This window comes from Grampus griseus (assembly GCF_964374135.1).
Source record: "Grampus griseus genome assembly, chromosome: 11".
In the NCBI taxonomy this organism is placed as follows: Eukaryota; Metazoa; Chordata; class Mammalia; order Artiodactyla; family Delphinidae; genus Grampus; species Grampus griseus.
In genome coordinates this window covers 45,941,518-45,968,155 of record NC_139005.1, presented here as the reverse complement: position 1 = coordinate 45,968,155, position 26,638 = coordinate 45,941,518, and the positions used below count along the sequence as shown (strand labels likewise).

Genomic DNA, 26,638 nt, shown 5'->3' with positions numbered 1-26,638 from the left:
TTTTGCTTAACTTACTGTGTTTGGGGTCTCCTTTTTGCAGACTGCAGGTTTGTAGTTCCCATTGTTTTTGGTGTCTGTCCCCAGTGGCTAAGGTTGGTTCAGTGGGTTGTGTAGGCTTCCTGGTGGAGGGGACTAGTGCCTGTGTTCTGGTGGATGAGGCTGGATCTTGTCTTTCTGGTGGGCAGTTCCTCATCTGGTCGTGTGTTTTGGGGTGTCTGTGACCTTATTATGATATTAGGCAGCCTCTCTGCTAATGGGTGGGGTTGTGTTCCTGTGTTGCTAGTTGTTTGGCATGGGGTGTCCAGCACTGGAGCTTGCTGGCCGTTGAGTTGAGGTGGGTCTTGGCATTGAGATGGAGATCTCTGGTAGATTTTCGGAGTTTGACAATACGTGGAGCTGGGAGGTTACTTGTGGACCAGTGTCCTGAACTCAGCTCTCCCACCTCAGAGGCACAGGCCTGACGCCCGGCCGGAGCACCAAGACCCTGTCATCCATACGGGAAAAGAGAAATATATATATATATCATTGCTCCCAAAGTCCACCACCTCAGTTTGGGATGATTCGTTGTCTTTTCATGTATTCCACAGATGCAGGGCACATCAAGTTGATTCTGGAGATTTAATCCGCTGCTCCTGAGCTGGGAGAGATTTCCCTTTCTCTTCTTTGTTCTCACAGCTCCCGGGGTTCAGCTTTGGATTTGGCCCCGCCTCTGTGTGCAGGTCCCCGGAGGGCGTCTGTTCCTGCTCAGACAGGACGGGGTTAAAAGACGAGCTGATTCGGGGCCTCTGGCTCACTCAGGCCGGGTGCAGGGAGGGATACGGAGGGCGGGGCGATCCTGCGGCGGCAGAGGCCATCATGACGTTGCACCAGCCTGAGGCGCACCGTGCGTTCTCCCGGGGAAGCTGTCCCTGGATCACGGGACCCTGGCTGTGGTGGGCTGCACAGGCTCCCGAGAGGGGCGGTTTGGAGAGTGACCTGTGCTCACACACGGGCTTCTTGGTGGCGGCAGCAGCGGCCTTAGCGTCTCACACCCGTCTCTTGGGTCCGCACTGATAGCAGCAGCTCGCGCCCATCTCTGGAGCTCCTTTAAGCGGCGCTCTTAATCCCCTCTCCTCGCGCACCAGGAAACAAAGAGGCAAGAAAAGGTCTCTTGCCTCTTCGGCAGCTCCAGACCTTTTCCCGGACTCCCTCCCGGCTATCTGTGGTGCACTAACCCCTTCAGGCTGTGTTCATGCAGCCAACCCCAGTCCTCTGCCTGGGATCCAACCGAAGCCCAAGCCGCAGCTCCCAGCCCCGCCCGCCCCGGCGGGTGAGCAGACAAGCCTCTCGGGCTGGTGAGTGCCGGTCGGCACCGATCCTCTGGGCGGAATCTCTCCGCTTTGCACTACGCACCCCTGTGGCTGCGCTCTCCTACGTGGCTCCAAAGCTTCCCCCCCGTCACCCCCACCCCCGTCTCCGCCCGCGAAGGGGCTTCCTAGTGTGTGGAAACTTTTCCTCCTTCACAGCTCCCTCCCACTGGTGCACGTCCCGTCCCTATTCTTTTGTCTCTCTTTTCTTTTTTCTTTTGCCCTACCCAGGTATGTGGGGGAGTTTCTTGCCTTTTGGGAGGTCTGAAGTCTTCTGCCAGCGTTCAGTAGGTGTTCTGCAGGGGTTGTTCCACATGTAGTTGTATTTCTAATGTATTTGTGGGGAGGAAGGCGATCTCCACGTCTTACTCTTCCGCCATCTTGAAGCTCCTCTCCCACGTGACTTTATTATTCCGAAGATTTTCAGGACACTGGAGGGCTGCACTGGTGGCGCAGTGGTTGAGAATCCGCCTCCCGATGCAGGCAGCACGGGTTCATGCCCCGGCCCGGGAAAAGCCCACATGCCACGAAGCAGCTGGGCCCGTGAGCCATGGCCGCTGAGCCTTCGCGTCCAGAGCCTGAGCTCCGCAACAGGAGAGGCCACAGCAGTGAGAGGCCCGCATACCGCAAAGAAAAAAAGACATTTGAAAGCCCCTTAAACTCTCTTATTCTGCTCAGCCCCTGCCCAGTCCAGCCAAGATGGCAGACAGTTTCCCGAACGGTTATGTCAAGGATTGAAATGAGGGGGGATTATCTCTTTCTACTGAGACTAGTGTATCCATCCTATGGAAGACGATAAATAGAAAGGGATAACCTATGTTTTAATCGAGGGTGCTGTTCTCCATAGTAGAAATATGCATGAAATTTCCCCAAATCTTATTTCATATGCCATCATTTCTCAACACTGATTTCTGTTCATAAATCAGCTTCACTGGGAAATGTCCATTTAGGATAGTGTATTTAGGCATTCCAAGTAGCCCAAAGAGAAGCCGTTTACACATTCTGCTGTAGCCCCAAGTAAGGTCAGTTCCACTGAGGCATATTGTAAAATTAAAAAAACATTTAAAAGGCGTTGAAAAAAGTTCATCATCAGAGGAGATCATATGTACGTTCACAGAGGAGATGTAGATGTTACACTGAGATTTGTCCATTTGTCAAGGAAAATAACTCAGGGCCAGAAGGAAGAAATTCCTATCTGCTAAGGCCGACCAAAGTAAGGGGAAGCAGCCCAGCCTACCTCTGCCAACAATGCTTTGCCCACAGAAATTAAAAACTCTGGGTGGAATACTGAAAACATTTTTTAAGGCGTTTATGGGCTCACCAAGAAAATTAAGAATCCTCAAAACCCAAAAATCAAGAGAAAGTGGAAACACAGAGAAGTAAAGCCCCAAAGTTGACATTTACTCTGAGGGCATTTGCCCAACTCCAGAGTCCCTGAACTTCATTTCCTGACATTAAATATCATAAGGGTCAGTCTAAAGTCGGATGTCCTATAGGAGATCCCCTCCCTCCATAAAGTGGAACCACAAAAAGCCACACTCACAATGTCAGGGTCAACAAGAAATCAGCCAGCCACAGCCAAAGGAGGCCGCAAATAAAATTGCCTGCCCAGCCCTAAATGCTGTCACTAGATAGAGGGGGGGAAAATCTCCCTCGAGAATTCTTAACACAAGCTGATTCTTTCGAAAGTTTGTAGCCCAAACACATAATACCTTGGATTGAGAAACCTTAAATAAATACTTCAGGATAAAACTGTCCCACATTGGTAATGCCCCAGACATTTGGCAGAAACAACTGAAAATCCTAAAAGAACCCACCTTCAACGTAGGCCTCAAAAATTCCCATGGGTAAAAATTATGAAGAGAGTCAAAAATCTCTAACCACAGGAAGATTTTAACTCACCGTAAAAGAGTCAACAGAAGCAGCAAGTGACATGAACTAACCTATAAACTTCCAGATACTGGAAGAAACCTACAAGTATGTTTACTATGTTTAAGAAATAAAAGGGGGGGGGCTTCCCTGGTGGCGCAGTGGTTGAGAGTCCGCCTGCTGATGCAGGGGACGCGGGTTCGTGCCCCGGTCTGGGAAGATCCCACGTGCCGCAGAGCGGCTGGGCCCGTGAGCCATGGCCGCTGAGCCTGCGCATCCGGAGCCTGTGCTCCGCAACGGGAGAGGCCACAGCAGTGAGAGGCCCGCGTACCGTAAAAAAAAAAAAAAAAAAAAAGAAAGAAAGAAAGAAAAGGGGAGATTGAAACTGTGACTAAGAATAAAAAGACTTTAGTGGTCACAGGAAGAGCCGGGGTCTCCTGAGTGAAAATCTGGGATGCCTACGGGTCCCGAGACTTCTTGGACAGCCTGGTACTCTCCATCAGAGAAGAAGGGAATTTAGGCCTAGTTTATAGCTTTCAGTGGAGGCCTTTGGTGGCCGAATACAAAGATGTGGATTTAAATTTATTCAGGTCAAGGAGTAGACCAACTGCAAAAGGTGATTGACACAATCAAAACCAACCCTGAAGACAGAAGAATCATTCTACGTGCTTGGAATCGAAAGATCTTCCTCTCATACCCCACCACCCTGCCCCTGTGCCATGCCCTTTGCCACTTCTACGTGATGAACCATGACTGTCCTGCAGCTGTACCAGAAGTCAGGAGACAGGGGCCTGAGTGTGTCCTTCAACATCGCCAGCTATGCCCTGCTCACCTACATGATCGCACACATCACAGGCCTGAAGCCAGGTGACTCTGTACACACTTTGGGAGATGCACATATTTACCTTGATCACATGGAGCTGCTGAAAATGCAGCTTCAGGGAGAATCAAGGCCTTTCCCAAAGCTCAAAATCCTTGGAAAAGTTGAGAAAATCGATGACTTCAAGGCTGAAAACTTTCAGATTGAAGGCTACAGTCCCCATCCCACTATTAAAATGGAAATGGCTACTTAGAGTGCTATTTTTTTTTTATTGAGGTATGGTTGATTTGCAGTGTTTGAGGTGTACAGCAGGGTGATTTGGTTGTGTATATTTTTTCAGATTCTTTTCCATTGAAGGTTGTTGCAGGATGTTGAATATGGTTCCCTATGCTGTGCAGTGAACCCTTGTTGTTAATCTATGTTGCATACAGTGGTTTGTATCTGTTGGTCCCAAATTCCTAATTTATTCTTCCCCCACCTTTCTCCTTTGGTAACCATAAATTTGTTTTCTATGTCTGTGAGTCTATTTCTGGTTTGTTTGTTTTTATTTATTTTTGGCTGTGTTGGGTCTGTTGCTGCACGTGGGCTTTCTCTAGTTGCGATGAGCAGGAACTACTCTTCGTTGCGGTGCGTGGGCTTCTCATTGCAGTGGCTTCTCTTGTTGTGGAGCACAGGCTCTAGGCACACAGGCTCAGTAGTTGTGGCTCTCGAGCTCTAGAGAGTAGTTGTGGTGCACAGGCTTAGTTGCTCCACGGCATGTGGAATCTTCATGGACCAGGGCTCGACCGCATGTCCCCTGCATTGGCAGGTAGATTCTTAACCACTGCGCCACCAGGGAAGTCCCCTCTGTTTTGTAAATAAGTTCAGTTGTATCATTTCTTTAGATTCCACATATAAGTGATATCATATAGTACTTGTCTTTCTCTTTCTGACTTACTTCACTTTGTGTGATAATCTCTAGTTGTATTCATGTTGCTGCAAATGGCATTATTTCATTCTTTTTATAGCTGAGTAATATTCCATTATATATATACCACACCTTCTTTACCTATTCATCTGTCAATGGACATTTAGGTTGCTTCCATGTCTTGGCCATTGTAAATAGTGCTGATATGAAAATGGAGTGGTATCTTTTTGAATTAGAGTTTTCATCTTTTTCAGATATACACCCAGGAGTGGGATTGCTGGATCATATGGTAACTCTATTCTTAGATTTTTTAAGGAACTTCCATACTGTTCTCCCTACTGGCTGCACCAATTTGCATTCCCACCAACAATGTAGGAGGATTGCCTTTTCTCCACACCCTCTTCAGCATTTATTCTTGTAGACTTTTTGATGACAGCTCTTCTGACTGGTGTGAGGTAGTACCTCACTGTAGTTTTAATTTGCGTTTCTCTAGTAATTAGCAAAGTTGAGCATCTTTTCATGTGCCTGTTGGCCATCTGTATGTCTTCTTTGGAGAAGTGTCTATTTGGACCTTCTGGCCATTTTTTGATTGGGTTTTTTGTTTTTTAGAGTGCTTTTTTTTTAACATCTTTATTGGAGTATAACTGCTTTACAACGTTGTGTTAGTTTCTGCTGTATAACAAAGTGAATCAGCTATATGTATACATATATCCCCATATCCCCTCCCTCTTGTGTCTCCCTCCCACCTTTCCTATCCCACCCCTCTAGGTGGTCACAAAGCACCGAGCTGATCTCCCTGTGCAATGCAGCTGCTTCCAACTAGCTATCTATTTTACATTTGGTAGTGTGTATATGTCAATGCTATTTTAGAGTGCTTTTAAAGGAGTTGTTTGAAGGATATTTACACCCAGGTAAAAGTTTACTTTGCTCTAAAGGAAGGAGGAACTAGGTCAAAACCTGTTGGTCACCTATCAATTGTTATTGATTAACCTTTAAGGATGTTGCCACTGGCACATAGAACTGTGCTGGTTCTCTTAGTAATAAAAGGCCTTGAGTTTGGTTAATTCACTGAGGATGTATGAAAATATCGAGATTGTGAATAAAGTCAGGAAAGAGAAAATTTATATATCTTAACAAAAACATGTACATGCATTTCAATACCATACTCAAACTTCCCAATTCATAATGTTTTCATGATGATGGTCAGTGACTTTCAAGAGTTATATATAACTATTCCCCCAGATTTGAGCAAGCCAAATAACACCATCAGTCATGATAATGCCTAGTGTGGTTATGAACATTTCAAGTTATATCTTTTGGGCTTCCCTGGTGGAGCAGTGGTTGAGAGTCCGCCCGCCGATGCAGGGGACACGGGTTTGTTCTCCGGTACGGAAAGATCCCACATGCCACGGAGCGGCTGGGCCCGTGAGCCATGGTCGCTGAGCCTGCGCATCCGGAGCCTGTGCTCCGCAACGGGAGAGGCCACAACAGTGAGAGGCCCGCGTACCGCAAAAAAAAAAAAAAGAGGTTAAAGTTATATTTGTTTTATATCTTGCTATAATAAAAGTGTTTTGCCTTCAAAAAAAAAGGGAGGAAAAAGACTTTACAAAAAATTTTAATAGAATCCTTAGAAATTAAAAATATCATAATTAAAATTTAAAACTCAGTGAACAAGTTTACTATATGACTAGACCCACTGAAAAGAGAATTCATGAAATGGACTATAATGCTGAAGAAATTAGTGAGAATGTAGAACAGAGAGACAAAGAAATTGAAAATAGGAAACAGTTGTTAAAAAAACAAAAGAGGATAAAGTGAGATACAATGGGAGATCTAAGCCAGTGAAGTAAGGCAAGAAAAAGAAATAAATTTAAGCACTAGAAAGGAAGAAATATAACTTTATTTGCGTATGATATATTATCTATATAGAAACCTCTTAAAAAATATCAATAGATTTTTTGAATAAACAGTAGAGCTCAACATGGGATCTGAATGTAAAATCAGCTGTCCTTCTAAACCAACAACAGCAAAGAGTTAAAAAGTGTACTTTTTGAAAAAGGTATCACTTATGGCATTTAAAAATGTGAATAGGACTTCCCTGGTGGTGCAGTGGCTAAGAATCCACCTGCCAATGCAGGGGACATGGGTTCGAGCCCTGGCCCGGGAAGATCCCACATGCCACGGAGCAACTAAACCCGTGCACCACAACTACTGAGCCTGCGCTCTAGAGCCTGCGAGCCACAACTACTGAAGCCCGCACACCTAGAGCCCATGCTCCGCAACAAGAGACGCCACCACAATGAGAAGCCCAAGCACCGCATCAAAGAGTACCCCCGCTCACCGTAACTAGAGAAAGCCTGCACGTTGCAACGAAGACCCAACACAGCCAAAAATAAATAAATAAATAAATTTTTTTTTAATGTGACGAACCTAGGAATAAGTATACCAAATGATCTTCATGAGAAAAAATTATAAACTTTATTAACAGATATTGAAAATACTTAAATAAATTGAGACCATGTTAATGTATAAAGAGAATCATTATTATAAAGGTGTCAATTCTCCCCAACTTAATTTATAGATTTAAGTTAGTCAAAACTCTGGAGAGTCTTATGAGTCTTGACAAGCTGATTCTAAAGTACATATGGAAGAGAAAACAGCCCATAAAGCCTCAGGTATACCTGAAGAAGAACTGGGTGGGAGAAGTTGTTTTTTAAGTTACATATAAAGCTGTATTAATTGATATATTGTGGCATTTGTGTTGGAATAGACAAATATACCACTAGAACAGGATAGAAACCCAGAAAAAAACCCATGTGTTTGGGATGTGATTTATAGCAGAGATGCGGAAGCACAGGGCAGTGTGAGAAAGCTGGACTTCTGTTGGATTATGCCGTCACAATTAGTTACCCATGTTTAAAAAGGGGGTGAGGAGGAATCTCACCACACCCACAAAACTCACTTCTACATGGATTAAAAAGTTAAATGTAAAAGGCAAAACCATAAAATGTTTAGGTGAAAGTCTCAAAGATTATCTTTATGACCTTAGGGTACGGAAGAATTTCGTAAGTAAAGTACACATACACCTGTATACACACACATACACACACACCCACATCTAACCATAAAGATGGATACGTTTGAGTACATTAAAAAGAACTTCTGTTCACCAAAAGATACCGTTAAGAGAGTGAAAAGGCAAGGCACAGAGTAAGAAACTGACAAAATGACATGGTGCTCAGATCTAGACTATACATAGAAGTCTTACAAATAAATAGGAAAAAGACAAACAATCTGATAGAAAAATAGGCAGATATGAACAGAGGTTTCCTGGAAGAGGAAGATAAGAACCTTCAACAAGCACAGGAAAAGATACCAATCTCTAGTAATTAGGAAAATGCAAATTAGAGCCATAATATATGACTTTACTCCTGCTAGATTTGCAAAAATTTAAAGATTATCAAGTGTTGGCAAAGATGTGGGATAACAGAAACAATTATATCTGCTGGTACGAGTGTATATTGGTAAAAAAATCACTATGGCATTACCTAGTTTGTCTGAAGGTATACGCAACATAGGACCTATCAACTTCATTCCTAGATAAACTTGAGAAACCCTTGCACATGGGCACCAAGTAACACATACGAGAATGTTCAGAGCACCACTGTTTGCTGAGGTATAAGCCAGAACTAACTCAAATGGGCATCAGCAGAGGAATGGATAAATTATGCTATTTCATGTAATGGAATTCTGTGCTGCCATGAACTACAGCTACGTACAAAAAAATGGATGAACTTTAGAAACACGTTGAATATAAGAAGTCATCAGAGAATGCTTACCCTTATGATTCCATTTATATAAAAGTCAGAAACATGTAAACTAAATAGTATATTATTTGTGGACAGAGATTTATGTAGTAAAACCATAAAAAATGGACCTAAAGATTGTGATACTGAGTGAAACAAGTCTGTCACAGAAAGACAAATATATGACATCGCTTACATGTGGAATCAAAAAAGAGGGGGGGTACAAATGAACTTATTTACAAAACAGAAGTAGAATCACAGATGTAGAAAACGAACTTATGGTTACCAGGAGATAAGGGTGGGGAGGGATAAATTGGGAGATTGGGACCGACATATACACACTACTATGTATAAAACAGATAACAAATAAGAACCTGTTGTATAGCACAGGGAGCTCTACTCAATACTCTGTAACGGCCTATATGGGAAAAGAATCTTAAAAAAAAAAAAAAGACTGGATATATGTATATGTATAACTGATTCACTTTGCTGTACACCTGAAACTAACACAGCATTGTAAATCGACTATACTCCAATGAAAAATTTTTTTTAAAAAAAGAATTTTATAGAATTTTAAAAAAATAAAAAAAACAAGGGAATGATAAACTCAAAGTTCAGGGTTGTGATCCCTCTGAATGTGGAGAGAAGGGGGTGGAACGAGATCTCATGAGTAATGAGAAAGTACAAGTTTTTTAACTGGGTCATGAATTCCTGGGAATTTATTCTATTGTCATTCTTTGGCATTTAAACATATTTCATATATACTGTTTTACATCTCTGAAATATTTAATTTTAAAAATTTTAAAGAAGACAAATAAATGACAGAAAATATCTATCACATATGTAAAACAGAAAAAATTTAAAAACAAAATAAAATGATCCTCTACTAATTACTAAGAGAAAATGAAAACACAATAGAAAAACGAGCAAAGGATAAGAACGTGCAGATCACACAATAAGAAATACAAATGGCCAATAATATACGAAAAGACATTTAACTTCACTAATCAGTGCAAATGAAACAGAACTATATTTCACCCATCAAACTGGAAGCATTTTTTAAAATGTGATAATAGCAGGATTAGTAAGGTATGAAGAATGAACTGACAAAGTCTTTTGGAGGGCAATCTGATGTTATCTATCAAAATTTTAAATGTAAATACTCTTCTGCTCAGCAATTCTGTATCTAAGAACCTATCTGATAGAAATACATTTTGGTCACGTTGTATATAAAATGTTCACTGTAGCATTATTTGTAATAATGGAAAATTGGAAGCAGCTTAAATGCCCATCAATAAAGAAATAGTTTATTTAGAACACAACTGCGTTTTATCATTTTGGAATGTCTTCAGGTACAAGCAGAAATTGTGCCTTAAATAAACAGGGGCTCTTTTTTAAATCACATAACAAGCTCTGAATAAAACTCATGCCATTGTTTGCTCAGTTGCTCCATGTTTTCACCAAGGACCCAGCATCTTTTCATCCCTCTGCTCCTCCATCTTTGAGTGCCGACTGGATTATTGTTCTCAGCTCTGCACTCTCTTGCTCTGTAGTATAACCTTGCAGTGTGCTAGAAAGGGCTGACGTAGGACTTGGCCTTGCAACCTGGATCAGCCAATTGAATGTGGGTGGAAGTAACTCTGTGTGTGCTAGTTCTAAGCTAAGGTCTTAAGAGTTATCTCGTGTTTCTACTCACTCTCTTGCACTCCTGTGATCCATAATAAGAAGAACTACCTCAGAGAGCCAGTGATGCAAGAAAAATGAGGAAATGCATAGAACAGACCTGAACCTAACACACAGCTTGGAGCCACGCCCAGCCGATCTCAGGTGAGCCCAGCAGAGCCAGAGATACCTCGCATACTATGAGCAAGAAAACAAATGTTTATCCTTGTAATCCACTGAGATTTCAAGGTTGGTTGTTAGACAGAAATATTAACTAATAAACTTGGCATGTTGACTTTCCATCCTTATGCCCGTGGCCTTGTGGTCTCAAGTTAGCTTCAAGCTGCAGAAATTGCAGTTGTCTTCAAAGCAGGAAGTTGCGGATGTGAGAAGAGTGGCCAGAGCAGAGAGTAACCTCCTTGTGATGCTTTTGGGTTTTTTTGCGGTACGCGGGCCTCTCGCTGTTGTGGCCTCTCCCGTTGCAGAGCACAGGCTCCGGACGCACAGGCTCAGCAGCCATGGCTCATGGGCCTAGCCGCTCCGCGGCATGTGGGATCTTCCCGGACCGGGGCACGAACCCGTGTCCCCTGCATCGGCAGGCAGACTCTCAACCACTGCGCCACCAGGGAAGCCCAATGCTTTCGTTTTTTATCAAGGAATAAAGAGATTTCCCAGAAGCCTCTCTGTCAACTTCCCCTTACATCTTATAGTCCAGACAGTGTCACATGGTCACTCTAGCTATTACAAATACCTGCCAAGGGGACCAAGACTGGCTGGAGAAAAGGCCTGCCTTCCCTGAGATCAAGAGATATCTGCCCTCTACATGGACAAATCAAGAGGTTATGGCAAAGCATGTATAACTGTGTTGTCTACCACACATGTTCTGTAATACTGGGCAAAGGTCAAATAGAATAAGGTAGATTTATATGTAGTAACATGAAAAAAATTTTAAGATGATCATTCAAAAAGAATAGCAAATGGCAGAACAATACATATAATATTCTCACTTGTTTAAAAAATAAGAAATTCAAGTTTGGGTGCGTATGTATATACATAAATACACAGAAGAGGGTCTGAAAAATATACATCAAACTCTTTCATAGCAGTCACTGCTGAGGAAGAGGTGGTTTAGAAAGAGGCTGTGTTTAAAAGGACCTTCTCTAGTTGCTCTATGAACTTATTTCTGTATCGTTTGAATTCTTAAGAACACACAATAATTTATGGATTACTTCTTTAAAAATTTACTTTTCATTAAAAAATAAAAGCTGTATAAGTGAGAGAACTGAACACTGAAAGAAAATATGAGCTAGAAGAAGGTCTGTATTTTTTTTTTATTCAAAGGGAGAAAGAAAAGATTTTTCTCTATAATCCAATCAATTTCTGGCTCCTAGGAAGAAAACAAAACCACTCAGACAAGATACTTTGGCCATTGCCATGCCTTTAAAACTGAAATCCCTTGTAAAGTCCTATTTCTCTTGTTAACAAGTTTCATTAAGAATGTTAGACTACACAGCATTGATCTCCACACACCTCAGCCTTCCTAACTGGGCAACTCAGAAGCCAGCTTATTTATTGTTTGAACTGTTTGTTGTAAATGCATGCTCTTATACTCACCCTTGCCGACACCCATGGGAGACCTAGGCACTTCTGTATAAATTCAATCTGCCTCAAATGCAATCATTCTTATTTTTAAAACCATGTGTATAAAATCAAAGATGTTACCAAATCTAAAGATCACTGGAAAAATAGACAGTATAGTTCAAAAAATAGCTTTTATAGAACGTATTTCTATATTCTGAGCATTCTTTACAATGTAAGAAAATGTTCTATACGAATTAAATGAGAAAGAGTAGGGAACTTGTTTCTTTTATAAAAGTCCTTAAAATAATTCTTATAGAAACTTCTTTATTTTGTAAAGAAAAATTATAAACGTGAAACTATAAAATACTTTTCATTTCAATTCCATTTATTAAGAGATGAACTAGGAACGAAACTGGAAGCTGGGTTCCAAAAAGATGAGTAAGTTGCACTTCCTCCCCACAAAAAGCTTGTAATTCGGTTAAGAGATATAGAAGTAAAAATAGATGAATTTAATCAAATGGATAACCAGCTTTAAAAGGGTGGAAATGTAATGAGACAGAACACTGTATTTTCCAGAACTCCTCTCAAGGTTAATATGTAAGGTTGGAAGACAGACTTGGGGAGAGTAAGCGGGGTAGGGAAAGAAGGAGATGAGAACTGGTAGAAATGGGGCTTCCCTGGTGGCGCAGTGGTTGAGAGTACGCCTGCCGATGCAGGGGATGCAGGTTCGTGCCCCGGTCCGGGAAGATCCCACATGCCGCGGAGCAGCTAGGCCCGTGAGCCATGGCCGCTGAGCCTGCGCGTCCGGAGCCTGTGCTCCGCAACGGGAGAGGCCACAACAGTGAGAGGCCCGCGTACTGAAAAAAAAAAAAAAAGGGTGGAAATGTAATGAGACAGAAAACTGTATTTTCCAGAACTCCTCTCAAAGTTAATATGTAAGGTTGGAAGACAACCTTGGGGAGAGTAAGTGGGGTAGGGAAAGAAGGAGATGAGAACTGGAGCAAGCAACTTAACTGTGGGCAGGTGGTGGGTTGCTAACCACCCCCTAACCCGCGCTGTGGTCTCCTTCAGTGGTGTGTGTGATTGAAGGTGTTGTCCCCTGGTGGCCCTGCCTTTTTGCTCTCCTCTCTGTGCAGCTCAGCCTCTCCTCCAAACTTTGGGGACAAAGCATCAGGACAGAGAGTTGTCGTAGAAGCACTTTGGTTTATTTTTTTCTGAAGTATAATTGATTGACAATGTTGTGTTAGTTTCTGCTGTACAGCAAAGTGATTCAGTTATACATATATATACACATTCTTTTTTTATATTCTGTTCCATATGGTTTATCACAGGATATTGAATATGGTTCCCTGTGCTATACAGTAGGACCTTGTTGCTTATCCATCTTATATATAATAGTTTGCATCTGCTAACCCCAAACTCCCAATCCATCCCTCCCCCAACGCCCTCCCCCTTGGCAACCACAAGTCTGCTCTTCATGTCTGTGAGTCTGTTTCAGTTTCGTAGATAAGTTCATTTGTGTCATATTTTAGATTCCATATAAAAGTGATATCATATGATATTTGTCTTTCTCTTTCTGACTTACCTCACTTGGTATGATAATCTCTAGTGCCATCCATGTTGCTGCAAATAGCACGATTTTGTTCTTTTTTATGACTGTATTCTATTGTGTGTGTGTGTGCATGTGTATGTATGTATGTGTATATATATATATATCACATTTTCTTTATCCATTCATCTGTTGATGGACATTTAGGTTGTTTCCATGTCTTAGCTATTGTGAATAGTGCTGCTATGAACATAGGGGTGCAGGTATCTTTTTTTTTTTTTTTTTTTTGCGGTGGCCTCTCACTGTTGTGGCCTCTCCCGCTGCGGAGCACAGGCTCTGGACGCGCAGGCTCAGCGGCCATGGCTCACGGGCCCAGCCGCTCCACAGCATGTGGGATCTTCCCAGACCGGGGCACGAACCCGTGTCCCCTGCATCGGCAGGCGGACTCTCAACCACTGCGCCACCAGGGAAGCCCGTAGACTTTTTAATTATGGCCATTCTGACCGGTGTGAGGTGATATCTCATTGTAGTTTTGATTTGCATTTCTCTAATGATTAGCGATGTTGAGCATCTTTTTGTGTGCTTGTTGGCCATCTGCATGTCTTCTTTGGAGAAATGTTTATTTAGTTCTTCTGCCCATTTTTCAGTTGGGTTGTTTTTTTGAGCTGTTTGTATATTTTGGAATTAAACCCTTGTTGGTCACATAGTTTACAAATATTTTCTCCCATTCTGTATGTAGCTTGTCTTTTCATTTTGTTTACGGTTTCTTTTGCTGAGAAGCACTTTTATTTTAATCATTGCCGCAAAGGAACTGCAAACCAAGTGAGTTTCTTGTTAAGGCCAGAAACACACTGAAGTCCATAATATGTAGACAAAAGACTTTTTAAAAGCATTCAGTTAAATTTGTGAATTTCCACTATACTATCTCTTCCCTGCGGGGCTGGCACTTCTCTACTGAGCTCCAGACCTACAACCATCATCACCAGAGTTAACCTCCTCATCTTCGCCCAGCAAATCTGCCTTCCTTATCTTGGCAAATAAAACACCATCAGCCACTACCCTCACCAGAAACAGGGGAGTCAGCCTTCACTGCTGTACAGTGAGTCCCCGTTTGACCAATTCTACCTACTGAGCATCTTTCAAATGCAACTCTGCAAACTCCATGGGCCCTGTTGCTGCCTTTGTTCAGATCCTTAGCAATAGCACTCTGTGGTGTCTCTGCTCCAGTCTCATCAGCCTCTAGTTGTTCATCTTTCTACTACTTCTGAATGCCCTTTCTAAAATGGCCATTTGATTATGTTATATTAAAATTCTTCAGTGCTATTATCTGCCAACACAAGGTTCAAACCCTTTAACATGGTGAACGAAGTGTGTGATGACCTGTTTCTTCCAGGCTTTTTGGTCTCATGTCCCATCACTCCCTACACACAAATCCTATCCTAGACATGTATTCTAACTCTGAGAACCACGTGCACCTTTGCTGGGTCAAATGCTGTAGTGAGCCGCAGAGATACAGGAGTGAACCAGAGGGCATGGCCCAGTCCTCACAGAACTTAGAGTGCCCTTGCAGGAGCCTGAAAAAAGCACGCTCTCCTTGGCCTCTGTACCTCCACACCTGCTTCCTCATCTGTCCTGGGTCATTGGCTGACCCAGGCAATGGCTATGTGTGAGCTTGAGGGAATCACTTCACCCCTCCGGGCCTCAGTCCTTCATCTATAACATGACTAGGTAGCCCGCGTGATCTCTAAAATTTCTCCCAACTCTTGCAAGTTATAAATCTGGAGAATACTTTTAAATTGCCAAAGTAGAGAAGAAAGAGTCCTCAGAAATGTCCCAACAAATAGTGATGTTTAAACTATTGTAAGCAGCACTGTGAACATGTCAAAACTGCCAAGTTTTCTTTTGCCATCACGAAAGGATCCAGATTCCAAGCAAGATATGCCCTCCACTGAGTATTAAACTCCGACACCTAATTAAGGTGTAGCTTTATTTAACTAAAGTCCTTTGTAAATTAGAAAGCACTAAAAAACATTTCTGTCATTCCTGTTAACTGTGTGCTGTTTTTCCATGAAGTCATTATATAAGTGCATTCCCTGAATTTCAAGGGAAAGGAAGGTGATCTCACCTCTGAAAAGCTGTTTCTTTTGCATCTAATGGAAAGAAAGTGGGCCTTTGGCATTTTTTTCCAGGACACCCAAAATCCAAATTTATACTGTTGAATTACAAATAAATCTCCTGGAACAGGATCAGACAGTGCCAATGCTATCTTCAGCCCAAAATAAAGCTAGCTTTGATGTATTTTTAACCTAGGTTCATAAATTAACTTTCAGAGAAAAACCTGTATTTTGAGCTGAAACAAAACTGTGAAATTCATATATAATTAACCAAATCATGAACAGTTTTGATTTTGATTCTTTCACTAGACTTTTAAAGGGAAAATATTCTTATCAGAGCACATTTAAAAGTGTATTATTATTGTGGTGGTGTCAATATCCCAGTTTTGATATTGAACAAGGTTTATATGTTACTTAAATAGCTAAGGGAAGTTGGATAAAGGATACATGTGACTCTCTATACTATTTTTGCAACTTTCTGTTTATAATTATTTCAAAATAAAACTCAGGGTCCACCTAATGAATTAATGAATCTAGTCAGGGATCTCCAATGGCTGCTAACATCACAAAAAGACAGATGACTGGATATCATACACGTCCTGGTGGAAGCATAAGTCCATCCATGAATGAGTCTTGCCAAAAGGCAGCTGTGAATGGGATCAAACCTCCATCCAACAACCAATTTATAGGAAAATAAAGAGCAGAGGAATAGGCTGAGATATATCACAGGGGTGCAATCAGCAAGATCCAGACAATGGAAGATCCAGAGAACAAATGATTTCATTTCTTCAACAAATAGGTTGCAAAGAGAGACACAGAGAGAGAGGGATGGGGGGAATCTGTGGATAAAAGGAGGCTTAAAGACACATCAACCAATCGCAATGCGTGGACCTTATCTAGATCCTGATTTGAACAAACTGTAAGACTAAAAATCCTATGGGATTTAAAAGATAATTAGGCTTTAACACTCATGGGATATCTTATGATTTTTTTTAATGTTAACTCTAAAATAAATAAATAATTAAAAGTCCAAATTTTATATGTATAATACTTTTATTGAAGTATATTAATGGCATCTTCCTAAGTGTTTAAATTAAGTATTTTTGTACAGAGGGCACAGTCCCTGAATTGTGGTCATTAGACACAATAATGAACAGAAGCCCTGGCCTGCAGGGAGCATCTGGTCACCATAAGGAAAAGAAAACAGGAAGGCTGAGAATTAGACGCTGGCTTAAAATTGTCCTCCTCTTCCAGTGAGATTCCACAGCTCCCCAGTTGAAATATTAAACACTTGGCAAAGCTAAATACTAGATCGGTTTCTTTCATCAGCCTGGGTGGTTCCAGGTATGCAGGAGTGAAGAATGTCCAAATAGAAAACACTCTGCTCCATTAGCCTGAGATATGGTTGAGGAGAAACTTCGATTACCACTCCTGTTCGTAAGTGTTTATTATCTGGACAAATTACAACTTCCCCCTAAGTCTCTTGTGGTTTTTCTCAGCAAAAAAGGTGAGTGTTTTTAGGCAAGTGCTGACTAAATTTTAATTTTAGAGGTCTCAGTGTTTTAAGTATGTTTTCTCCTTTCTTCAGGAATTTTTCAGCAAAACTTCGTTGGCATCTACCTCTTTCAGAAATATTTTTCTGTGTGATATTCACTGTTCTTTGGGAATTTGAGAGTAGAAGTCAAAGTTTACTAAACCTAGTGCTCAGGAAATAGCTGAGATTTTATAAACACATCAAGCCTTCCCAAGGGCAGACTGAATTGGGGTGATTTCCCTAATCCTTCCTTTTAAATTAAGGGGGCTGCTCAGTTGTAATAAAAAGTGGAAGATCCCTTGGGATGGCAGCAAGAGACAGAAAAGGAGGTGGCTCTTATAGTTGGTTTTTTAAATCTCAGAGGAAGAGCTATGTACTTAGATATATGCGGAATTCATGGGTTTGCATCTAAACCCAGATATCAGTCTTTGCCACCCGCCCACCCACTCAAAAGTGACCTCCCTCCAGTATAATTTTCCTTTCATCGGCTCCTGCATGGAATTCAAGCTGCAGCTGCTCTGTACACCAGGAGCAACTGTAATTCACTGCCAGACACAGCCTGCAGCCCTGGACCTGCTGCTCAACACAGCAGCAGTGGGCTGGGGAGTGGGGCAGCCACATCTCCCTTTGCTGCCCACCCCTTTGTTCCCTCGCATCACCCCTAAACCTCTTTCTACAAGTCTATCACATTCTGCTGAAAGGATTGTTTGCAATAACCCAAACAGTCGGCTATTAAATATTAAATATCCTGTTCTTAAAAGACTATTAGCCACTCCACTTAAATTCATTGATAAAGAAATACGTACTGATCATCTTCAATATGCCAGATACTCTGATAAGCTTGGGGGTTATACTGGTCAGGGTATAAAGCTGCAGATAACAGAAATTATACCAGCTAGTTTAAACAGAGAATAATTTTTACAAGAATTTAGATGCTCCCCTAAAACATCATCGGAAAGACAAGAGAGCAAAGCTGGAGCAAAGCTCCAGGCTAAGCAAGGCAGCCCAGGGAGTGTGTGCTCAGATGTCTCTCTGAGAAAAACTGACTTCGAGGAGCGTAGTTAGCTGACAGCTGCCACTTGCAGGGTCCACCGCAGTGCACACAGGAGGCCACACATTCTCCAGGCTGCTCCCAGCCCCTGACTGAGCCCAGTGGGGTTCTAGACTAGGCTCCTCCTGCCCAGTCCTGGTTCCTCTAAGGAGCGGTCTTTGCTCAGGGACGCCGCATCCGCCTGGCCGAGGCTTCCTCAGAACTATGCTGCAGTGTAAAGCGCCCCATTCCTTCCCTCTAGATGTCAGAACTTCATCATGGTCTGAAGCTCTCCCTGCCCACTCCGGCTGCCTCACCCTTGGTTCTTCACAAGCACTTCCCCCCCGTAAATCTCTAACACATTTAACTCCATCTTGCCATCTGCTTCCCGGCCTACCTGAACTGACTCTCTGGGCCTCCAGGAACAGCTCCCAGAACGATGCAACAAAAGTGGTCCACCAAAAGGAACGCAGCTGCCACGATCAGGAAGTCAGGGAATTGGGTAGACCTCACCTCAACAGCTGTGTTCAAAGAACCACCTATCTAAGCCACCACATCCTGCTTCTCAACACCCACCAAGTTTGGGAAGAGTCTCCACTACAGCTACCGTGAGGGAAAAAATTCCACCCACAGGACCATGCTGCCAGGAAAAAAATAACAGAAATGGCAGAAGTGTGGCCTCTTCCTTATAGTGTTCATGCTGGGCACCTCAGGTCATGTTCAATGTTCAGTCTCTATTACAGTTGACTAGCAGGCCAGAAGGTATTGCTCACAAGGAATAGTGATCTGGAGAGGATGGCAGAGCTTTGCTCAGAAACCCAAAGTCTGCCCTAGTATTTATGTATATGGGGCCTGCCAAGGACACTTCCAGAACCATTGAATGAGCTGGGCCCTATGTCTGTCTTTTTCTTATTGATTTTAGGAATTCTATAAATATTCTGGAAATTAAGCCTTTAACAGTTATACAGAATTGAAATTATCTTCTCCCAGGCTGTGGCTTATCTTTTCATGTTATTTATGTGCTTTTCGATAAACAGAAGGGTTTTTTTGTTTGTTTTTTGGGTTTTTTTGCAGTACGCGGGCCTCTCACCGTTGTTGCCTCTCCCGTTGCGGAGCACAGGCTCCGGACGTGCAGGCTCAGCAGCCATGGCTCACGGGCCCAGCTGCTCTGTGGCATGTGGGATCTTCCCGGACCAGGGCACGAACCCGTGTCCCCTGCATCAGCAGGCGGACTCTCAACCACTGCGCCAACAGGGAAGCCCAACAGAAGTTATTTTTAAGGGAGTTGAATTTATCAGTCTTTGTAGTATATGCTCTTTGTGTTTTGTTTTAAAATCCTTTCCAAATCTGAGGACATAAAGATATTCTCCAATATTTTCTTCTAAAGTTTTAAACTTTTACCTTCAACATTTAAGTCCTTAATTCTTCTAGAATTGATTTTTTTGTATGATATGAGTAGTGATCCATTTTTTTCCAATAAGGACAGCCAATTTCCAAACACTTTCTATTGAATACTCCATTTTTCACTATGGATCTGAAATATATCATTTCTGTTATATCCTTCCAGTATGGATGGGTCTGTTTCTGGACTCTTCTTTTCTGTTTCATTAACCTATTTCTCTGCACATGCACCAATGCCACATTGTCTAAATACTATACATTGCACAATAAGTTTTTTAGTAGAATCTGCTCCCAGCTCATTGTTCTTCAGGAATATTTTGGCCGTTCCTGACTCTTTGCTTCTCAATTTAAATTTTAGAGTAAGTTTTCAAGGTTCACATAAACTCCTTTTAGGGTTTTTACTGGAATTTTATTGAATCTATTGATCAATTTGGGGATAAATTACATTTTAATGATATTCCTTCTATTCTTGGCAATAATATGACACTTCATTTTTAAATGTCTTTCAATAAAGTTTTATGATTTTCTCCATAAAAGTCCCACATATCTTTGGTGAGGTTCATATCTAGGTACCTTTTATTTTGTTAGCTAATATAAATGTTAGATGTTAAAACTGTTTTTTAACTGTTTGCTGTTGATGTCTAGAAACACATATGATTTTTATATAATAGTTTCATATCCAGCAACCTTATAAAACTCTCTTATTAACTCTAATAATTTTCCATAGATTCTTGGAGGTTAAAAATTCATATCATTTGAAAATAATTACAATTTTCCTACATCCTTTCAAATTTTGTATTTTCCATTTCTTTTTCTTGGCCTGTTATACTGGATAATATATCTAGTACAAAGGAGAGTAGAAGTGTAATAGCATAATTCTTGTCTTTTAAACAGAATGTTTTTAACCATTCATCATTAAATATTGTGTCAGTTCTTCACTAGATCCACCCCTTCATACTCCGCTTTGTGATGCCAAGGCTGGGAACCTACATATTACATTTCCCAGATACCAGCTTCTTGTGAGATTCTGCCAATGAAAGATACTGACGGGAGATTGGAAGGCAAGAGAAGGGGAGATGGGACTTCCTGTTTTCTAGCTCCTATTGTCATTCCTCATACAGAGACAAATAGCTTCATCTACCTAAGACTTTTGACAGCTCAAGCACCAAACCCCAGGGTGCCCCCTCAGTGAGCAAAGCACTAGTTCTGCAGCACCACCTCACAATCACTGCCTGTACGGACCCCCTATGAGCCAGAAGGTGGCTTCACTCAGAGGTATTAAGATATACAAGCTTTATAAAATGGGTTGAGAATATTCCTTCTTTTTCTATTCCTAGAATAGTCTGAATATGATTAGTAATCTTTTACTTGAATGTTCAGTAGAACTTGCCAGTGAAGCCACCTGCCATGGTGTTTTCTTTAAGGGACAATGTTAAACTACTGATTTAATTTCTTAAATCATTAGAAGATCATTTAGGTTTTCTATCTTCTCATGAGACTCTTTTGGGGATTTGTATTTTTCAAGAAATGTGTTTATTTCTGCTAAAAAATTTATAGGTAAAATGTTGTTCACCATATTCTTAAATTTTCTTTTTAATCTCTACGTCATCTGTGGTGATGGTCTCTTTTTTCCTTTCAAATAATTGCTATTTGTGCCTTCTCTCCTGTTTTAACATTCTTCTAAAAGGCTTCTCAATTTTGTTAATCTTTCAAAAGTACAACTTTTGTCTCTTTTGATACTTCCTATGATATCTTTGTTTTCTGTTTCATTAATACATGCTATATGCTATATTTTTATAGCATGTGTGCACTCATTACTATATATTTTCCTCAAAGTATTATTTTGGCTTCATCTTACAAATTATTTGCTTTGTATTATTGTTTAGCATTTTTATTTTATTACAATGTCTTCTCTAATCCATAAGCCTTTTAGATGTATTTATTTTTTTAGATTTATTTAGATTTATGTTTTAAATTTTTCTAATATTGTGGGTACAGTATTCTACCTATGTCCATTAGACCAAGATTGCCAATTATGTTACTAAAATCTGCCATATCCTTTTGATTTTTTTTTATCTGCTTAATTTATTGATTACTGGGAGAGATAGGTTAAAATCTCCCACTCAGCTACCAGATATGCCTGGAAGCTCCACCTCTTGTCTCTTTGCATCTCTGTCAATTATTGCTTTATATATTTTAAAGTGTGTTATTAGTGTATACCAGCTTAGAATTTTCATATATCCATGGTGAATTGAACCTTTGTCATTATGTGGCAACACTTTTTTTAAAAACTAATACAATTTTTTTTAATATTTATTTTATTTATTTTGTTTTTATTTTATTCTTGGCTGCATTGGGTCTTAGTTGAGGCACACACGATCTTTGTTGTGGCATGTGGGATCTTTCGTTGCAGCATGCAGGCTCTTTGTTGCGGCGCACAGGGTTCTCTCTAGTTGTGGTGTGCAGCCTTCTCTCTAGTTATGGCGAGCAGGCTCAATACTTGTCGCGCAGGCTTAGTTGCCCCGCGGCCTGTGGGATCTTAGTTCCCTGACCAGGGATCGAACTCGCATCCCCTGCATTGGAAGGCAGATTCTTTACCACTGGACCACCGAAGTCCCTATGTGGCAACATTCTTCATCTCTAATAATACTCTTTCTCTTAAAGTCTTTTTTGTCTTACTTGTTATACTATATCATCTTTTCCTGATTCTGTGAACTTTATTATAGTTATCAGTCTATGTAAGGAATTGAAAATGGTAGCCATGTCCCAGTCTCTTTTTTCAGGAGGCCCAAATGACTCCAGCACCTTTTTTTCCCCTTGCTACAGCATGATAGCTTCCAAATGAATTAGGGGTGGATTTTCCTTGCAGGCACTTTCAAATAATCGCCTTTGCCACAAGAGCAAATGGCAGATTTTCCTCCTCCAAGCTTCCATTCAGTGGCCCTATAGCAATACATTATGCCTACATCCACTATATTATGAATGTAAGCATTGCTCCTTTATCTCTGGTGGCCAAATTATCATTGTCTGAAAGCTGCATTGATGAGGTTCCATCTGCTCTGAATAGCAAGGCCCCAAAAAAGGTCCTATACTAACAGTAGTTTTTTATCCATTAAAGCATGCAAATAACCTCTTCAAAATGTCTTAAGGTGAAATAGTATGCTTTTATCAACTCATTTATCAAGATTATTGTCAACATGAATCTACTAATCTTACTTAAATAAGATAGCTACCATAAGTAATTAAATGAATGTCTTAGAAGATAGCTGACTGATATCTAAATCTTTTTGGTTATCAAAAAGCTTCCTTTTAATCATGTGTCTTTCATGATGACATGCAGTGAGTGTGGGGTATAGCAGAGATGACACAATAAAGTGGGGGAGGGGGAGGGGGGCACTCAATAAGTGAATGTTCACTTCATATATCCTCCCTGTCTAGGGGAAATATCCATCTTGAACGCAGTGATGCAATTGAGCTGATACTGGTGAAATGAAAATCCAGAACTTTTTAATGGACCAGCTGCACCCCTTGCCTGTCTTTACCAAATTAGGTCCAGACTATGCCGAAGCAGAATAGAACTGAGTTAAAAATCCAACAAAGTCTTACCACGTGCATAGGACTGAACTATAAACTGAAACTTGTATCATCAAGTTTTAAGTTTAAAAAAAAAACTCTGCTGGTATTCCTCAGCGTTAAGTATACTCCAAACACACCTTTTTGAATTGATAAAGCTAAAAAACTAATAGCTATTACATAGCCTGAAACCTTGGAGACTGTTAAGCTAGGATTCAGAAGATGTTAGAGAGCGGCACCTGCTGCCAAACGGTGATACTGCAGCCCACTGGGTCGTTCAGTGAAATGGACGGTGAGGCCAGTGAAAATCCAGTGTCCCAAAAGCAGTCCTACATTCATATGGAAGGGCAGTCCTCTCTCCCACCTCTCGGTCACCCCACAATAACCAAGACCTGCCGATCTGCTTCCTAAACAGCTCTCAGAGTCTTCCATCTTCCACATTTCATCCCCATACTCACTGCCTCAGTACAAGCCACCACCTTTATCACCTGGATTCCAAGAACAGCCTCTTAAGTGATTTCCCAGATTCCAGTCTATTTTCCACTGGAAGTAATCCTTTGTGTGTGGTCTTTTTTATACAGCACCGTTATGATCATGTCACTCCCTGCGTTTCTTATTAAAGAGGTTAAACTTTTACCATAGAATTACCAGATTCTTCTCTTCACCGTTGTCGTCCTCCTTCCCCCTCCAGCATCATCTCTCTACACAGCTTCCCTCCACTCTTTGCTTCAGCCACACTGAATGTCGCTCCGTTTTTGACACATTACACACACCCACTGTATCCTGCTTTTACTCCATATCTTGCTATTCCCTTTACCTTAAATCTCTTCATTCCCATCCCACTCACCTAACCCTTACTCACCATTCAGGTTCACCTTAGCTTTCATTCTGCTGGGAAGATTTTTCTGACCTTTCTAGAATGGATTAGGTTCCCTTGCTCTAAATTTGAAACTGTTGTTCCCTTATCAAAGCTGGTAATTGTCTGCCACCCCCTCTAGACTGTAAGCTTTGTGAGGACAAAATACATGACTATTTTGTTCATCCTTGTAACTTCAACACATAGCATAGTGCCTCAGTAGAAACTTAGTAAATATTTGTTAAGGTATTGAATTGAATTGAAATCCAGTATATATTCAATTGAACCATATAAAATTGCTTTTTTGGGCTTTCCTGGTGGCATACTGGTTAAGAATCCACCTGCCAATGCAGGGGACACAGGTTCGAGCCCTGGTCCGGAAAGATCCCACATGCTGCGGAGCAAATAAGCCCGTGCACCACAACTGCTGAGCTCTAGAGCCTGCTCTGCAACAAGAGAGGCCACCGCAACGAGAAGCCCAGGCGCTGCAACAAGAGTAGCCCCCGCTCGCCGCAACTAGAGAAAGCCCACACGCAGCAACGAAAACCCAACACAGCCAAAAATAAAATAAATAAAATAAAAATAAAATTTTTTTTAAAAATTGCCTTTTTAAGTTCAAAATGGTCAAATATTGGCAATTACGTATGTTTAACCTAATAGATGCTGCCAATTTGGGAGAAGAAAAGAACCTTAACAATTGATATAGTTACTGAAAAAAATCAATAAATGTCTTTTTTTAAATGTAAACTTCTTGATTTTCACTAAAATCTATTATCCTGGGCCATATACACAATTAGAAATCCATGAATTCAGAAAATGACCTTCAAAAGGAAAAACCAACACCTGTGCTAGCCCTTAAAAACACAATGACTACCAAAAGTTAACTTTCTGACCTTCATGAGTATTTTGGCTAAAAATGACTTTCTGACCTCATCATGCTGAAGTGCCGATCATAATCTGGCCTTGCACGCAAGACAGTTAAATCTAGAATATTTCTCATTCTGCCAAATACTCATTGCAGCTGTTGCTTTATCCGTCATTCAACATGTCCCCCAAGTGGACATTGCCACACATCATGTCCAGTCCTAGATGGTTGCCTTCATCTGAACAGGCAAGTCCAAAGAAGCAAGCCTCTGGTTAAATAAATGCATCTGTGTTTCCTCTGGAATTCACTCATACTTTCAGATAAACATGCTCAGTGGGAGAGAACAGGATAGTGGGCTCCAGGATAAAAGGAAATCTGTCAGGCAGATGTTGCTTTTGTGCAGTTGACTATTCCTTAAAAGCTTCATGTAAGACTAAAAGAAGGCAGGGGGCCAGGATAATTTTTTTAGCCTGTTTAGTGCTTACTCTACTTTTAAATGCAGAGAACCTAGTTCAATTTCCAGGTGCAATGGATTCCTCACAAACATTCAGTGATTTGGATACTTTTAATGCATTATAGTCCATATTTTAAATTCCATACAAAATAATTTATTCTTGCTAAAACACACTGACTTTCTACTTCTGTACATTACTGTTATGGCTGAAAATGGCCTTTCTTACTTAACCTCTGTTCCCTGTGTCTTATTGGCCCCAAAATAATTATAGTTTATGCTAAAACTTCTCCCACTTTCTTCCCAAGGGAGGGATATAGAGAAAAAAGAAAGAAGAGCAAGACCAAGGATCAGGAGTGTCCAGTAATTAGAGGCTAGTTAGAGATGGAAAAGCTAGGAAAGGAGATGGAAAAGTAACAGCCAATGTAAATCATTAAATTGTCCTAATTAATAACATAAAAACGAAACCATCTAAATGTCTCAAAAGGGCATTTGTTAAATAAAGTATAGAACACCTATGTAACTGAATACCATAAAGACATTAAAATGATTATGAAGACCTGTGTTTATTGATTTTGGAGGATGGTTATAAGCTATTAAGTGAAAAAGTGAGTCTCAAAATAGCATATATAGTTTGATTCCATTTTTTAAATTAAAAAGTCTGGAACGATACATGCCAAAATATTAGTGTTAGTGAGATTTTTGCAAATGTTTCTATTTTTGGTTTTCCTATAAAGAACATGTATTGTTATATAATAACAAATTTCTTTTATTTATTTGATTGGCAAAGGGATAGAAAAGGTGGTCCATGCCTGCAAAGCTGGGGGCTTATCCATAGCAATGCCCTTAAGTTTCAGCCCATGGAAGTTCAGCCTTGATTGGTCTTACCCTGCCTCACTGAGTCTTATGTTTTGCAGGTTGCAATAGAGGTAACTGAAGTCAGGAAAACTGGTAAAAATTTAAAATGCAACTATGTCATCTAAGAGAATAATATTTTATGCCAGCATTTTTCAAATATTTTTAGCCACAGAAACTTTTATTTAAATTAAATATTTTAGGAAATCCAAAACAGACTAAAATAGAACTACTGCAATTGAGGGGAGTAAGGAGAAAGTGGACCCCAACCAGTTCAAGTTACCAAGAAGTTCCCAAGGGAAGAATAATAATATCACAATAATAAGAGAGAGGAGGTATCATGTAAGGGACAGAGCATATATCCTGGAGCATATTGCCTGAGTTCAAATTCTGGGTCCACCACTAACCAGCTATGTAAT

At 40.9% G+C, this 26,638-nt stretch overlaps 1 pseudogene across 1 annotated transcript in view; it reads left to right on the top strand.

The window, feature by feature from the left end:
* Positions 1 to 4,288, top strand: part of LOC309829906 (thymidylate synthase-like) — a 44,982-nt pseudogene extending 40,694 nt beyond the window's left edge. Inside the window, exon 3 of the transcript in view lies at positions 3,658 to 4,288. The product of the transcript in view is annotated as a thymidylate synthase-like (transcript). The remainder of the gene's footprint in view (positions 1 to 3,657) is intronic.
* The last annotated feature ends 22,350 nt before the right edge of the window (positions 4,289 to 26,638 follow it).